This window comes from Panthera pardus, unplaced genomic scaffold (assembly GCF_024362965.1).
Source record: "Panthera pardus isolate Hobbes unplaced genomic scaffold, ASM2436296v1 HiC_scaffold_11, whole genome shotgun sequence".
Taxonomy (NCBI): Eukaryota; Metazoa; Chordata; class Mammalia; order Carnivora; family Felidae; genus Panthera; species Panthera pardus.
The window spans coordinates 31,203,182-31,220,773 of record NW_026526666.1 but is presented as its reverse complement, the minus strand read 5'-3'; the positions used below and the strand labels follow the sequence as shown (position 1 = coordinate 31,220,773).

Here is a 17,592-nt window from a genome sequence, read left to right as displayed (position 1 = left end):
CATTTATTGCAGGTTTGAACCTGGACCTCTGCGCCCTCGTTGCCGGTGACGCCGAGAGGTCCTGAGAGAGGTTTTTACACCCCTTTTATAGACAGGTACAAACAAGTCATGGGGAAATCAGGAATTTTCCACAGTTACAGAGCTGCGATTGGTTGGTGTTTAAAGTTGGACACTTAACAGTATTCGATTGGTTCCTGCCTTTAGGTCAGACCACAACCGGGGGTACGGGTATCACAATGATTGATCAGGAATACACGGATGTGCCAGGCAACAATGATTGATCAGGAGTACACGGATGTGCCAAGTAACAATGGTTGATCAGGAATATACGGATGTGCCAGACAAAAATGATTGATCAGGAATACATGGGCGCGCCAAGCAATTGTACAGAAGCGGAACAAGCTAGTTAAGCTTGGTTAGGTTTCAGTTTCCCGTAACTTAAGCTTTTAAGTTTCAATTTGCTCAGGCCTCTCATTACTTTCATGATACTGTATAGAAGGAATTTATATTCATTTAACGCAATGCATAAGGAATTACACCATCCTCTAAGAGTAAGTCTGCAATTACTCTGTTAACAACTGCCTTATATCATTTCTTTTCTAGATAAACTTTATAAGTTTTGGAAATAAAAAAAAAAAAAAAACCACTTGAGGGGCGCCTGGGTGGCTCAGTCGGTTGACAGTCTGACTTAATTTCAGCTCAGGTCATGGGATCAAGCCCCACCTCAGGCTCCACCTCAGCATGGAAGATTAGGATTAAGATTAGGATTCTCTCTTTCTCTTTCTCTCCCTCTGTCCCTCTCTCCCATCACACACACTCTAGATCACTCTCTCAAAACAAAACAAAAACAAACAAAAAACCACTTAAACTAACAAAGTTGAAACTGCCAAAAAGATTTTAAAAAAGAAAGTAACTGTGTCCTAAAGTAAAATGATTGTTTCAAAATAAAAAAGGAAAACAATAAGACAAAACCTAAATACATCTAAAAAGTTGTAGAAGGCTTATAGAAAGGAATATTCAAAAGGAAATTTTATAGTCAAGCTAAGATTTGAATGGATTTATTTAAATTTTAAAAAGGGAAAATGTTAATATCAAAAATACACTGCTACATTAGAATTCAATTTTTCTCTGTAAAAAGGATAACATTTCCTTAAATTATGGGAATAATAACTGCCCTTAATAAAAAATTATGAACAAAGACCTTTCTTTACCTTTCGTGTAATATATCTACAAAACAAAGATTCTATGTTTTGTCTTCACCAGATCTTTGATTATTCAAGTAAACCAAGTTTTCTGGTATTAAGAGAGTCAAGTTTTGCTTCCAACTATGCAATCCTTTGTATTTGCCTTTGAAATCTTTTATTGTCACTTTGGTCAAAAAAATACTTAAAGATTGCTTTACAATAGGGGTGCCCGGGTGGCTCAGTCGGTTAAGCATCCGACTTTGGCTCAGGTCATGATCTCACAGTTTGTAAGTTTGAGCCCTGCGTTGGGTTCTGTGCTGACATGACAGCTCAGGGCCTGGAGCCTGCTTCGGATTCTGTGTCTCCCTCTCTCTCTGCCTCTCCCCTGCTCATGCTCTGTTTCTCTCTGTCTCAAAAATAAATAAAACATTAAAAAATTAAAAAATATATATTGCTTTACAATAATCTTATGATCCTATTTGGTCAAATGTTCAAAACCTTTCTGACAAACTTCCCCAAATCGCATTCTAAATAAAGTCTTTTTGACCTAAAAGTAACTGACAATTCTAGAGGGTCTGAAATTTTTCAAAAGATCTGTTCCCTCTCCTTATAAAAAGAAAAATATTACATTAATTAGGATTATTTGATATGCCCAATTACATGTCAAATAAAAAGAAATACAAAGCCTTCTTTATGTTGTATTTGTATAAATAGATATTATAAATGTTGTAGAAAGTATATAAAATTCCTAAAACTCTAATAAAAACTGATTTCTTGATGTTTTGTTTTCCAGGTTTAAAGGACCCCCCTTTCCCCTCTCCTTTCAGCTATCTGTAACTTACCACAATTTGGTACATTGTCTTTACAACAAAGGTTAAAACATTTATCTTTTTCTCCCAGAGAAAAAGAGTTCAAAAACTCTTGTTAAATATTCTTATTTGTCATGACAAGGTATGTATTTGCATAAGCTCAATAGGAATCTGTTCTTGTAACAGGACACCCAATACTCATAGCCTCTGTTTCTTTGATCCACAGTTGACAAAAGACAATATACTTCACCGTGGTAAGGGCCTAATTGCTTCTATTAAAAATAACAACACTTTAGTTGAGCAACCTTTTCACAGTGTGCTCTTGGGGAATGAAAACATTAAACATCACGAACCTTACAACCTGTAGATTTCGTCTATTAGAAAAGACATCTCCAAAAAGACTCCATTCGGTCTCATTGGCAAGACTCCCAACAAGTACAATTTAACCAATCCTTGTGCCAGAAAATTCCAAGAAATAGACTCCTAGATTCACATTTCACATCTAAAAAACAAAACAAAACACCAAATCCTGAACAGACCTATACATACCAACTGATGACCTAAAAATAAAAATTCCAGGAATTGAAGCACATGAAAGCCGAAAGAGACAGCTTTCCCAGGATGAGCCCACCAGGCCTGTATACCATTTTTTCACTGTTGCTTCTACCTTATTTGTTTGTTTCCCCCCTCCTCTTTCTCTTAGAGAAACGATATTCTTATCCACATTTCTCAGTCTACTGTAAAAAGAAGAAACCTCTCTGACTGTTAGACCTGTCACCAAAAAACTCTGGTATGTTCACCGTGTCAGAGACACCTGGGTCTTGCCTATAACTAATTTCTCTTTCATCCCAAATGCTACTATTGATTATACCCACAAGCCTATAAATGTTACCTATTGGGTTATTACAACCAGGTGTTCCCATACCTGCTTCAACCTTTCCCCAGTCATATCTGTACCAGCTCAACTGAACACGTTATAAAAAGAGTTGCCTACAATGACTCCATTTTTGTACTTCGTAATCAATCTCGTTAAAAAATGAAACTGTACTGTCGCTTCTGTTTTGCCAAAATTAATGTAAGGTTTTACTTCCTTAGATCTGCTCTATCACTTTGAAAATTACTGAACCTTTAGTTAATGAATATTCCATCATTCTTCACAATTTCTTAGATTAATGCCTTATGTCCATGATGTTTACAAAATATTACTTTTCCTAATTGCTCTTTTTATGCTTATCATCTTGCTAAGGTCACTCTAAAACCTCTATAAGCATCTAATTATGCACTCCACAAATTGATTCATCTGAAACTCCAGGTGGCTTCATAAAGCCCCAGATGAATAAACTGCCTGAGAACCATTTCCTGACTGCCCGCTTGTTGCTCAAATGTGGCCAGATCCTAATGACAGTGACACCTTAAAACAACCATCAATGATTAAAAATTCTCCCCAACATCAGACATGACTTCCTGGGACAGGTCCATCCCAGCAATGAGGGACTAAGTTATCTATGGTTGAAAAAGTTAACGTACCATTTATTCTGTGACTAAGAGCTCCACGTTTGTCAAGACAGTTTTTCCTTTGGTTTTATTTCCTGTGAGTGCCTTTTCTCTGCGTATCTTTTTGCATTTTCTTTTAAGTTTGCATCATGTCCACATGTCAGCTATTCAAAAATCACTTTAAAAATTGTTAGTGATGTTGGGGAGCCCCTGGCTGGCCCAGTCGGTGGAACATGCAACTCTTGATCTAGGGGTTGTGAGTTCAAACCCCACATGAGGTAATAGAGAAATTACTTAGAAATAAAACCTTTTAAAAAATATTTGTGATGTTGGAATACATTCTTGATTTACATACCCCACAAACAATTTTGGAGTATACCCTCCAAAACTTTCTAGTATATGAACAAGGGAAATTGTGGCTCTTAAAACTGAAAGCCACTGTTAATAGCCTTAATAGCCAGAAGAAGAGATTCTAACCCTGTGGACTCCTTGCCATAGAATATTTGCAAGTTCCTTAAGTTCCTTAAGATTTGTAAGGTAACCATTTGTCACCAATAACGGTAGCAATGTTTATGGAGATCTTACCAAGTGTCAAGCACCGTGCAATGTACATTTCACACATTTCGAGTTAATTTTCACGAAAACCTAATTACATAATAGAAAACTAAATCTCAGAAAGTTTCCTAGCTAGCAAGTGACAGAGCTGAGATTCAAATCTGTTACAGGTTTATTATAAGGGGCATAAGACTTAGAAGGATTGAGCACATCAATGCATTTAAAGTGCTTAGAACAATATTGCTTGCAGTAACTCTCTCTGCTCAGTACGAACACTAAGATTCTGGCATCAGGGAGGAATTTTGTAAGTTAGAGATACGACTGAGTCTGCAAAACTACACGAAGTTATTTAGATGAACTGAAATGTGTCCCAGTTATTCTGTGACTAAGAGTTCTACGTTTAGCAAGACAGTTTTTCCTTTGTTTTTATTTCCTATGAGTGTCATTTCTCAGAAGATCTCCTGCCACCAGTTCGAAGTGATTTGTGACCCCCTCTACCACCACCATTTTTATGCTTTTTCTATCATAAAGATTCTTAGCATAAAATCAGAGGAAGGTAACATTTTAAAGTGCAGCCATCAGGATGACCACCCACACAAGCACAAGTTTTGCTATTGGATCTTTCCTTTGTGGGTTTTCTTCTGTTTTGTTTCTACCCAAGGGAGATAAGAACAGGTGAAGTGGAGATGCCATGTTCCATTCCTAGTGCATAGACAGTCTGAGATCCTCTGTTTCCATTGTGTATAAAAATAGCGACCACATAACTGCCTGCTATATAAAACAAAGGAACAAGTAATATCTGAGCCTGACTGACTGAAAACACACCATGTTTCTGTAGTTGAATGTCAGGCACATAAAAACATAAAGCAAGAGAAAAAAGTACCTCCCTTTTGCCGCCAGAACCACACTGTCCAGTATGATAGTCACTAGCCTTGTGTGGCTATTAAGCTCTTGGATTGCAGCTAGTTTTAATTGAGATGTTAATTGAGTTATTTAGTTGAAGTATAAGATGCACACTGGATTTCTAAGAATTAGTTAAAAACAGAATAAGATACGTCAATATTTTTATGTGGATTACTTGTGGAAAGGATAATACTTTGGGTTAAATAATACCATTAAAATCCATTTTATTGCTTTTCATTTTTTAAAATGTATACTAGAAAACATAAAATTAACTATGTAGCTTGCATTATATTTGTACTTGGGAGCACTGCTCTCGATTGAAGTCTTAACTTTGCCTTAAGTCTCTAGTACCTTAGAAATATTAATATACATTATTAGTAATATATAACATAAACATATTAATATCGAAGGTGGCTACATTCGAATCTAGAAATAAGTACATTTATTATGTACCTGCTAAGAGTACAAAGATTCATAGTACAGAATTCTTGTCCTTAAAAGCAAGTGAACTAAGATTCATTGAGTCCTACTATGAGCCAGGCCCTGGGCAACCTTGCAAGCTAGATATTATCATTTCCACTATTCAGCTCAACTCCAGCTTCACAGCCTTCTCTATCTGGGAGCCAGAAAGCTTCTTGCCACCAAAATGAGCATAGGCACTGAGTTCTTCTCTGCACCCTTAGTCATAAATACCCTTCTTCTAACTCTGGCCTGTATGTCTCAGTCTTTTGGGGCTACTGTAACCAAATACCATAGACGCGGTGGTTTCTACGCACCAAACAATTTTTTATTACAGTTGTGGGGACTGGAAAACCCAAGATCTGGTGCCAGCATGATTAGGTTCTAGTGAGGGCCCTCTTCTGGGTTGCAGACTCCTGACTTCTTGCTATGTTCCCACCTGGTGGAAGGAGCAGGAAGCTCTTGGGATCTCTTTTTTTTTTTTTTAACGTTTATTTATTTTTGAGACAGAGAGAGACAGAGCATGAACGGGGGAGGGTCAGAGAGAGGGAGACACAGAGTCTGAAACAGGCTCCAGGCTCTGAGCTGTCAGCACAGAGCCCGACGTGGGGCTCGAACTCACAGACCGCGAGATCATGACCTGAGCCGAAGTCGGCCGCTTAACCGACTGAGCCACCCAGGCGCCCCATCTTGGGATCTCTTTTACAAGGGCATTAATCCCATGTGAGAGGGCTCCACCCTCATGACCTAATCACCTTCCAAAGGCCCCACCTCCTAATACCATCACATTGATGGATTAAGATTTCAACCTATCAATTTGGGGAGGGGTGTGGATACAAACATTCAGACTATAGCGCTGTGTAACTTTCCCCAAAATGGGTGGGTGGATGTGTGCTTTCTGTATTGTATGTTCCAGTGACCAGACCTTTCTTTACCTTTAAATTTGTGAACTTTGCAATCCCGCATTAGGTAATTAACTGCAAGGAGATAATAATGATAATAGTGTCCAGGCTAGGAAAGCACAGAAACTTTACTTCTCAAAATGATTTACTTCTCAGTCATCTTGGTTTCTCACCACATGGCATCACCAGAGGTTACTCTGATTTTTCTTGAAGACAAAAGCTATCATTCTTTTAGATCGAGTTCATCTGATAAGTTCTACTGTTTGCTGAGTCACATGTTTTCGTTGTGTCTGTTTGGATTTCCAACTGGTGTCTCAAACTTCACGTGCCCCAAACTGAGTTCCCGAGGTGCCATCCCTCCCCACCTGTTTCCCCTTACGCTATTCTCAGTCTCAGAAGATCAACACTCCACTCTTTCCGGCAGCCAGGCTAAAAAACTGGGGAGTTGGCCTTCGCTCTCCTATTTCACACCCACATGTAATCTGCCAGCCTTGGCAGCTCTCCCTTCAAAGTAACGTATAGCTACGCTTCAAGCACTTCTCACCACCAAATGCCAATTGCCCTGGTCCAATCCATCATGGGGCCTCCCTTCAGTTACGGCAACGGCGGCCCGACTTTGTCCCCCCTCAGTGTGCTCTCCACATAGCAGCCAGAGTTACCGTAACACATCTTAGATCGTTTCTCCTCTGCTCAAAACCCTCTGAGAGCACCCGCTGGCAAATCCTCTTTGGTGGCTTTCAAAGCCCCCACACGCAGATTTGAGCCATTTTTGGACTTCTTGCTATTTCTCAAAAACAGAGGCAGTCTCCAGCTTCAGGGCCTCCCCACAAAATACTCTTCCTCTGCCATCCACCCAGAACACCTTCATAACGTCCTTCAGACCTCTCCTCCACTGCCTCCTCTCTACTGAGGACTTCCTTGACCAGCGTGTTTCACACCTGCAATTGTTCTGCACAAATACTCCCTTCCCTGTTCTGTTTTTTCCCATGACCCTACTGCCGACTACCATACTGTGTCCTCTACTCATTTATCTCCCCCCACAAAGAATTTAAACTCCACAAAAGTGGGGATCCTATTTTATTTATCACTATCTTCCCAGTTCTTTGAACAGTGCCTGCCACAAAATAGATGCTCAACAAGTACTTGCCAGGTGACTGAATGACATTTTCAGATGAGGAAAACGAGGCCCAGAGAAGCTCAGTTGTAGCCCAAGGTCACAGGATTAGTGAGGGCAAGGTCAGGCCTGGGATTTTCCACCTGCGCTCAGTCTACTCTCTCCGTCTGGGTCAGGAGGTAAGAGGGGCAGCTGTGCCTTGGAAGAAGCACACACTGAGGTTCAAATGTGGATTTTGCTGGAAGCGCTGAGCTGAAACAGAAACAACTATTTTGGCAGCATTTTTGACAATCTGTGAGATTAAGGAAAGTAATGTGAAGGTATATGCTGAAGCTTTCCAGCTTTAAGACTGGCTTTAACTATTTTTCTTTCAGCTGTAGCTTTCTGGGGTAATGAATGTACCATATGTCTGTATCTCCAGGTTCTCATACAAATGAGGAAACTAAAAATGCCAGATGATTAAAACAGATTTCTGCTTGTTTCCATGGGAAATCAACTGCTGTGAAACCTTCAGAGATGAGAGAGAGAGTGTGTTCAGCTCAAGGCGTTCCCTGGTGAGTGGCTGCACTCTGTCTTCAGCCCAGGCCCCAGCCTACAGGTGAGACACTGTCCCAGGCTGCCCGCTGTGCTGGTGGCTGCGTGAGACTGCCAAGGTCAGCACGTCTTGTCCAAGTGTCCTTTGAACGTCCACCACCACAGCCTGGCACTGTATTTCCAGGCCCTGCGGTGTCAGGGCCTGGCCAACCGTGCAAGAAAAGGCACCTACTAATGACAAACAGATGCTTAATAATGCAGGTCCCCCAGCCTCAACCTCCCAGTGTGGTCTCAGCGCATGGTGAACCCTCTAGGGAATCTTCTGGTGGTCAGAAGGACGCACCATCAAGGATTCTTGCTGGAAGAGTCACTGTTTCCTACTTGCAACTAGATGGAGCTAATTCAGGGGAGTGGAAGGGGCTCTCTGTAAACACAGCCACGTATGCCCTGGGTGGCGGCACCAAAGAAGTCTCCAGGAGGCCGTGATGGTTACTTGTTCCCGTCTGCCCCAGAATTAGCACCAATTTGCCTAAATGAGACACTGCTGAGAAAAAAAGGCTGCAAAAGAGTCCCATGTTGTCTTGCCACTGGCAATCTCTGGCTTGTCTGGGGAAAATTGGTTCAGGAGCTTACTCTATACTAAGTTGAGAGGGAAAAGATAACCTTTCTCGGCTTTCCTAACCCAGAGTGTAACTCGGGCATGTCAGGGTGAGGCCCAAAGCTGGCTCATCAGCAGTGATGGAGAATGTAGAGTTTAAATTTGGATTCAGACAGCCCTGAATGCTCACGCCTCTTCTCCAACTTACTAGCTGTGAGAGCTCACAGCACTTGTAGCCAGTTTGAGTCTCTGTAAAGTGGGATGATAATACCTCCACCCCCTCCACGGGGGAGGACAAAATCAGCTAAGTCAAGTAAAAGCACTCACACGGGGTCTGATAGGCAGGGGCTGTGCAGCGCCTGGGGACTTCTCTTTTCTTACCCTCTGTTGCTGGGTTTTACTGCCAACATTGGAAACAGACAGCTTGGTGAGCAACAAGCAGACGGTGACCTCTCTCTTGCCATAACCACCATCACCAGCACCAGCAGCTTGATTCTTCTCAGAAGTGCTACCAAGGTTGTCGACAGTGCAGGGGTCTCCAACTCTTCACATACTGATTTACTTATAACTGCTCAGCCAGGCTTGGCTGTCTTGCTTAGGTAGAATGTTTCTCGGAGAGGCTACGTGGAGGACACTTAGGTTGTCTTCTGCCCAAATAAACCACCGGTAGGACCCCATGGAATTAAGACCACAGGTCATAATGCATTTCAAATGTCTTGCCCTAAGCTCATCAAAATATTTTGACTCCTCTGTCTTCAAATGACTCACAGGCATGATTTCTTAGCACGGGGCCAACCTAACAGGTTCTGTGTAAGCCAGACCATAGGAAGCAGTAGTACCATTTTGTGGTCCTGGGGAAGCTTTTAAATCAATCTTTCCATTACAGCCACGATATCCCAAATCATACTCTGGTAACATGCTCTATTTCTGTAGATTCCAGTAATAGCTACTGAATGCCGTCTCTATTCTGTTTCCACCCAACCCAGTCCTGATACTGATACTATCTAGACTTGGCACAGGCTCCACAAGTTGAGTGCAAAGTTCTCCACAGGACCGCCCTCCCTTCAGATGCTAGTCACAAGCCCCCAGGGATTCCCAAGGCCAACCACTCATCGGTCCAGCTGGCTACAAATCTGGAGGTTCCATGACTCCCTCAGGTTTGATAATTCACAAGAATGACTCACAGAACTCAAGAAAGTGCAAAATTATGATTACAGTTGTTTTTGAAGAGAGCTTAGGACAGAACTCAGCTTCTGTGCCCTCTCTCCATGGGGCGAGACTGTGTCTACCCTCTGGGCACTTCTATGAGTTCACCAACTGGGAAGCTCCAATGAGCCTTGATGTCACTGTTTTTACTGGAGTTTCATTATGAAGACAAGATTGATCTTAATTTCTCTCCTCCCCAGTTCCTAGTTCCCCCAACCTGCCCTCCCCTCCAGGTCAATTTGGGCCAAAATCCAACACTCTAATAGCAGGGCTGGCCTTTCTGATGTCCAGCCCGCATCCTGAAGCTTTCTAAAGGCCCACATGAGTCATCTCATTAGCTTAACAAAGACACTTCTATCACTTGGGAAATTCCAAGGGCTCTGTGTACCAGGAACCAGGGACAAAGACCAAATATATTCTTTATTATATAATAATCTCTCATGATTATTTACAAAACATAAGGGCTTCGAGTTGAAGTTTTTTCCTTTGGGCAGTGGGAGATCAAGTGATTTCTTGAGCAGCTACTATGGGCCATAAATAATATACATGCTGAGAGCTGTACTTTTGGAAGATAATTTAGACAATTGCATGGAAGGTGGTCTGGCTGAAGTGAAGACAGGAAATGGGAGACTAGGAAGGAGGCAGTCACCCTTGTGTAGCCATAAAGCGATGAGAGCTAACGTGGGGGAGCACAAGTGGAAATGGAAAATCTGGGGGACATTTGAGAGAGGTTTTGAAGGAAGATTTCAACTTGTCATGTAACTTTTTTTGTTTTCATTTTTATAGAACATCTATTAATCTTTATGTGATTTGACAAAATCTGCATTATTAAAAGATGGGTAATAAGATTTAGGCTTATATCAAATCTGACATATTAAGTTCTATAGTATCTAGAATATTATGTAAGAAATGAGGGGAAAACTGAGGTGGAAACAGGATAAAAGCATCACTATATCTGCAGGTGTGGTCCATAGTGTGCAGCACATAAAAATAATCCTAGAGAAAATGCAATTGACTTACTTGGATGAAGTGTTTTTCCTTTTGGGGAAAGGAAGAGGGGGCAAAGAGGGGCAGGAATTCAAAGGCATAAGCAGAATGGTTTCTCCATTTCAAAATGGTAATTTAGATCATTGCTCTAGGGCACCTTTGAGAAAAAGAACACCTTGACCAGAGCAGGTTCATTGCATAATTCTTTAGTAATATGTACAATTTTCAAGTATTGGAGAGGACCTAAAGAATAATTTTACTTTAACTGTGGCTATCTATTTCTCTTCTCGTCCTCTGGGGGTTGATCTGTTTCAGCATCACATGGACTCTTCTCTACACAGTTTCTAGAAAACCAGATTCTTACTCTTGAAACACCTTCGATAAAGGAATCATCAAGAATTTTATCTCCATACAATCAGGGCTAAAATGAACTCCCCTTTCTGTAGCCTTATTTAAGGCTCTTCAGTGCAGGTGGCTCATGAAGGTTTCAATTCCTTTATTCAGAAGACAGCAGGTACCACTATAATCTTCTATTGCTTTACACTGAACCCTTCTGATTCCTTTATTTGCTTTTTGTTTTAATTGTTCTGTTGTACTGGTGACAGCCTCCTCTTATTGGCCACTCTAGCCCATCTCCTTCAGGGACCCCTGACCATGTAAATACCTGTTTAAAGTTCTTCCATCTACTTCCTATTTCATATGGTAAAACAGAGACCTCATCTAGTCAGTAATATTGAATTCGATGTTTTAGCCTTTTCTTCAGTCCGTGATTCAATAGAAGTTTTGTTTCTGAGAATTATTTTCATCTGGCTACAAAACGACATCCCAACAGCTATGGTTGTTCCCAAAGCTAATCCCAAGGCAAACAAGCTGCCTACAAGTGCCACTAATTCAAAGGGAATAATTGGAAGGGGGTCTCTCCGGGCTGCCTTCCTCAGTCTTTACCGTGTTCCACCCAAAGGAGAGCCAATTGTAAAGCCATGTAAACACAGTCATAACAAAAATGAAGGCAGCATGAATGCAACCCAGCGGTGTTAAAAGGAGATGCAGGGTGAACAAGGCATGACTTTGGTAACCAAACAGTTGTTGACCCAAGGACAGTGATGGTCCAATTTCATCACACATCTGTTACACCTTCTGTGGTGATGCAACTGTCGTGACTTGTGTGCGTGGCAACACTTTACTATCTTGAGCATTTTCAAGTTTCCACCCCAAAGGGGCAAAGCCAGGACCAATAAACTAGCATGGAGGTCATTATAAAGAATTTTATAATTTATAATTTATCAACATGATAAAATGAAGTCATGCTTCCTCCCATTGTGTGTCAAGACCAAAACCGTGACAGAGTCAATCCTGGCCATGATAGAACGTGCTGCTATGTCACCAGGGCTATGCTGGAAACTCAGTGACATAGTCTCTTTCATTCTTGGAGATTTTCAACCTCGATAACTGCTTAGAATGTACCTGGTTTGGTGAGAAAGAATGAATGCGTTCCTACTTTTAGAAAATCACACATCTCCTTGTTCTGTGCCACTTTTCCATGTGCCACAAATTCATGTATGTTCTGAATTGTCATGCCTTCAAGTCATGGGACGTTAATGCAGTGTATGCCATTTTCACTGTTACACATGCAGAGTTCTGTATCTTAACCAGGAGAATCCAGTATCTTGGCTTGAAACCCAATCTCGGTCTGGTCCCTGGTGCCCACCCCTCGGCCATGTAATTCCAGGGCAACGTGGGCTCACCCAGAACAGGTCTTCTCCTCAGATAACTCTGTCATGGGTACCTCCGTCCAGCGCAAGCAGAAAGCAAATCCTGGTTGTGAGAGGCTAGAAGGCAGGCCAAGCTGCGAGCAGTCTGTCTTTCCACCAGTGCTCTCCATTTTGTCTTCATTACAAAATACAACATGATGACCAGAGAAAACTATGGGAAGAGTTAAACTACTTGCTAAAGAAATCCAAGTAATCTTGATAAACAAACTGGCTTCTTTGCGATGAACAGAGCTTTGTGTTCTGAACATTAAAAACTGACAGAAAGATCTTAATATTTTACCTCCTGAGCAAGCTTCAGCACCTCTGTCCTGATTTTTAATGCCATATTTCTATTATTCTTCTGAACAAAAATGTTGCCTTCTCTTGTCTTCGAATGGCTGACCTATTTCTGCTTTAAAATGAACATTGTCAGTTTTTACTCTTCAAACAGACTTTTGAAATGTGTTCTCTTTTGAGTACAAGGCCCTCCCTCCCCTTGTAGATCACAAATTCATGAAGCAGCTGGGGGACTGTTGGGATGATCCCCTGTATAAATCATGGGGCAGAGAGAACCTGTAACACTGATGTGTTAAAACTGGTTATTTCTTCAGTCATGCAGATTTCGGTAAACAATAAAAGCACTATTTCAAAATCTGTGTGTACTCTTTTTTCCATAATGTTAAGACACTGAATCAGTCACATCAGCAGAAGTTCTGCAACAGGCTGGATATTTTACATAAGATTCTCAAGAAAATAATTTCATGGGTTTCAATTGGGGGAAGAAATGATTATTTCATGTATCATGGGTGATATGTTAAATTGAAATAGAAAGGAAAGAGTAAAAAAAGAACATATATACTTTATTCCTGCAAGAAGCACTTAGTAGGCTTACTTTTTAAAAGAAATTATATATCAAGCTGCAAGATGTTGACTTTTAAGAAAACTGGCAACTGGCACTTCCTCATGTTTATCTATTTTTTTTTAATTTGAAGGAAACACTCCTCCTTTAACTTAATATTAAAATAATTAAGTTAAAAAATAATTTTTGAACCTCAACCATGTGGGAAACAAAAAAATTCCAAGTGTCAAAAAAAGAGAAGATGTCATTATCTGTTTAATATTAATAAAAATTGACACAATGCACATTTATGATATGTCAGGCAGTTCTAAGACATGTATTAAATCACCTAATCCTCGGAAAGAGGAACCCTTTTGCACTGCTGGTGGAAATGCAAACTGGTGCAGCCCCTCTGGAAAACAGTCTGGAGGTTCCTCAAAAAATTAAAAAAAGAACTACCCTATGACCCAGTAATTGCACTACTAAGTATTTATCCGAAGGATACAGGAGTGCTGTTTTGAAGGGGAACGTGCACCCCAATGTTGATAGCAGTGCTATGGACAATCACCAAACTACGGAGAGCACCCAAATGTCCATCGAAAGATGAATGGATAAAGAAGATGTGTCATATATATATATATATATGTATATATATATATATATATATATATATATATATATATGAGTATTACTTGGTGATCAAAAAAATGAAATATTGCCATTTGCAACAACGTGGATGGAACTAGAGTGTATAATGCTAAGTGAAATTAGTCAGGGAAAGACAAATATATAAGTTCACTCACATGTGGAATTTAAGATACAAAATGGATGAGCATAATGGAAGGGAAGCAAAAATAATATAAAAACAGGGAGCGGGACAAACCATCAGAGACTCTTAAATAAAGAAAAACTGAGGGTTGCTGGAAGGTTTTTAGCGGGGGGATAGGATAATTAGACAAGAGGCATTAAGAAGGACCCTTGTTGGGATGAGCACTGGGTGTTATATGTAAGGGGTGAATCACTGGATTCTACTCCTGAAATAATTATTGCACTACATGCTAACTAACTTGGATGTAAATTTAAAACAATTAATGAAAAAAAAAAAAAAAAAAAAGAGGCGCAGGCTGCTTCCTGTAGGCTCCTCACCAGGCAGCAGCATGCAGTGGTATCTCCTCCAGATCTAGGCTGGGGGACTGAGGTAGGCTCCCCTCCCCGCCTCAGGTAAGGCCTGTAAATCCAGCCTGGAACTGGAGGGACAGAGGAGGAAATTAGGCTGGGAGTAGAAGTGAGGGAAGGAAATGCATGGTTTTCAGATCCTGTGTCCCCTCGTGTGAGAAAAGGCAGCCTCTGGGAAGGAGGTGCTGTTCTGTTTTGGGTGACAGATGAAGGCCTTGGGGTTGGGGTGCCTGACTGGCCGACCCAAGAAAGGAAACGGGGAGAGAAAGGAAACAAGGAGGAGGAATGATCAGTTTGCTGTAGAAGTTCACTCCTGCTCCATCGTTCTTTCTTCTGTCCTTGAGGAAACTTCTAGAAAGACATTGTATGTTTTCTGTGGATCAAAAATGTCTTCTTCACAGATTCCAGAGAGTCTGCCATTATAGACTGAATTTACATTAGATCTGTTCCCTTCTATATTAAAAATCATAGACAAATGTTTCTAAGGGGGAGGCACAGATATTTAGAAACTATAGTATAATTTAATTTCTATGTTGTTTTTTTTAGCCATTTGAGGATGGAGCTGTACCCAAAGTGGTTGGGGGTGGTCAGTGCTGAGGAGGGTGAAACAAGTTTCTCTCCAGTCTTCCTTAACTTTGGGTTTTGTGGCTTTCCTGAAGGTTCTTCTAGGTACCCCAAACAGCAGTCAAACAAACAGAAAGATTTTATTTCAAGGACTAATGTGCCCAGCGCAGAACTGGCTACTGGAAGATTAAAAAAAAAAAAAAAAAAGAAAGAAAAAAAAATGCCTAATCCTCACAACACATATCAAGTACTATAGTTATGCTCACTTATTTATGAAGCAACTGAAGCTCAGAGAGGCTAAGCAACTTATCCAAGTTTTCACAGCTATGGCAGGAAAAACATGGTTAATTACTATAAGAGTTTTCAGAAAAGAAAGTGTTAGAGAAGCTTAAGGAAAAAGGGTTCGGACAGGACATTTAAAGACTGATGTAATTTGGAGGGAAGTGAGAGAGAAATGAGAAGGTGCTGGAAAGATATGTACAAAACAGAGGAGGTGGTAAAGAGCTGTAAAGCCACTGAAGGCATGTGCAAATTTGCGGGTCCCCTCAGCGTCAACAAGTGCAACATTTAGGAAAGTGATTTTGCCTGAAAAGTTGGGTCTGTAAGAATTCCACCATATACGTTTTTTAAAGAGCAGTGCCAGTTAAAATGAAGGTAAATCCAAATCCTTTTAGTTAAGGAGTTAAAACAATTCCGTGCAGCCATGTGGGATCCCAGAAAGATCAGAAGATGGATTTGTGTTGACTTCTCTGGAACCTCTAGATTCACTCTAGATGTGAGGAGCAGACAGGCAGGAATCTCCACTCACCTCTTGGCTCTTCAAGGCCTTAACAGGACGAGAGAAAAGTACTCACCAGTCTGCACAAAAGTTGTTCGGCCAAGACCATGCTGACTCCCTCATTTGCCTGTGGAAATGGTGACGGGGCACGAAGAGGTGTGTTTTGCTCTTGCATCTGAAATTTGTACCATATCACTCGTCTTCAGAACACTGAACAGATGTAACCTTGCAGAGACTTTTATGTGAACTTTGCTGTCGCTGGTTTTCAGAAATCTTTTGGGGTGTCAGAGCCTGGGCAGCGATCAACAAATGCTCTATAGTAAATTATTTCCTCACCATTCTGAGAAAGATAGTCCTTTCCCCTTCAAGCATTCAGAAATTCCCTTGTCTTCCTACCTCCCATGCTCCCTGGGAGACTGGAGAGGATGAGGGACCAGTCTGAAAAGCATTGTGATGTGACTGTTGGTCTAGACAGGGTCACAATGTGCCCCTCTGGGGACTGTGGCAACTGTGGGTGACTTGAGGGCTGGTATTACCACTCCCGATCATGAGAGACTTAAGTTTGTCCCAGCAAAGAACTGATAACATCACTTCAAAATATTGTTGCTTTTACCTCCTTCTCTGGATACAAACATAAAGAGAAACACTCGACATCTATTGTGGATTTGTTTTAGATTATTAGAAGATTTTTCAAATGCATCTTATGTTAGGAGTTCAAGACAAATCAAAACCTTACACACAAGATCTTATGGTGGCTTAACTGCAACATCTCCCTTCTCAAAACGGGCTACATTGTATCTCCCTTCTCTGTCGACATGGGCTGATGATGGACGTAATTCACCCTTAATGGTCCTGAGATATATTCTTCACAGAAAAATGATGAAGAGCATTATAAGTAGGAAGATAACAATCTAGAGATCAAAATCCAAAGAAGTAAGAAAAGTGATGTTGATTTCTTTTAAGCATTCTAGAAAAAAATCACATTTTCTAGCAGTTTAAAAAAAAAACAAAACTGCTATTATAAAGCAGAAAGGGAGCATAGGTTTTAGAGTCGGGTTCCCTGAATTCCTTCTTGGCTCTACTTATTGCTGCTTACCAGCAGCATGACCTTAGGCAAGTGACATTACCTATCTGTGGCTCAGCCTCCCCATCTGTGAAATGGGGACATTGAGAGTACCTACTTCATAGTGTCGTCACATGGATTAGTGAAATAATACATGTGATATTCTTAAACCATGCCTGGCATGGAGTGCTCAACAAAGCTTAATTTACTACCCTATTTGTGGCTTTCAAATCACTGTAGCAAGTTATCAGATTACCACGTAGGATTTCCAGATTGGGTTCCCAAAGTCCCTAAAAACACTTTCAGTCAGAAATTATGTGTTTCAAAGCAGTTTATCAGAAGCATTGTTACAGAAAGCATAATTTTGAGTCATGGTTTAGCCAGTGAAATCAACAGTTCATGTGACATGACATCAGATCAGACTGTTGTCAGAAGCATTTTAGAAGCTGAAGAATATTGGGGATGTTCAAGAAATCTGGATGTTTTCGGTCTCCTAAATAAGGCCACAGTGGTTTTCATGTTGTGGTTAAAACGATCCTCCCCTTGGTCACATGAAGAAATTTATCTTATCTGAACTCAAGCCTCTTTCCACATTGCTTTTGGGAGCAATCAGTGCGATTACCTCAGAAGTTTCCCCGACCCCACCTCACCCCCAGATACATGTCCATTGTTTACTA

General features: G+C 40.8%; 1 protein-coding gene, 1 long non-coding RNA gene and 1 pseudogene across 3 annotated transcripts in view; 1 reads left to right on the top strand and 2 right to left on the bottom strand.

Annotated features, from left to right (window-relative positions):
* LRRC8B (leucine rich repeat containing 8 VRAC subunit B) overlaps window positions 1-13,148 on the top strand; it is a 54,747-nt gene extending 41,599 nt beyond the window's left edge. Inside the window, exons 10-11 of one of the 2 annotated variants that reach the window (XR_008418728.1) lie at window positions 7,842-7,974; window positions 11,596-13,148. The gene's annotated coding sequence lies outside the window, so the exon portion shown is untranslated. Of the gene's footprint in view, window positions 1-7,841; window positions 8,028-11,595 lie in introns of those variants that run through there. The other variant, XR_008418729.1, reaches the window with a different exon arrangement.
* Window positions 1-16,722, bottom strand: part of LOC109246247 (uncharacterized) — a 35,174-nt gene extending 18,452 nt beyond the window's left edge. Inside the window, exon 1 of the long non-coding RNA XR_008418730.1 lies at window positions 15,929-16,722. This is a non-coding gene — a long non-coding RNA (uncharacterized LOC109246247). The remainder of the gene's footprint in view (window positions 1-15,928) is intronic.
* Window positions 10,936-12,321, bottom strand: LOC109246246 (palmitoyltransferase ZDHHC6-like; annotated as a pseudogene).
* Window positions 16,723-17,592: the final 870 nt, after the last annotated feature.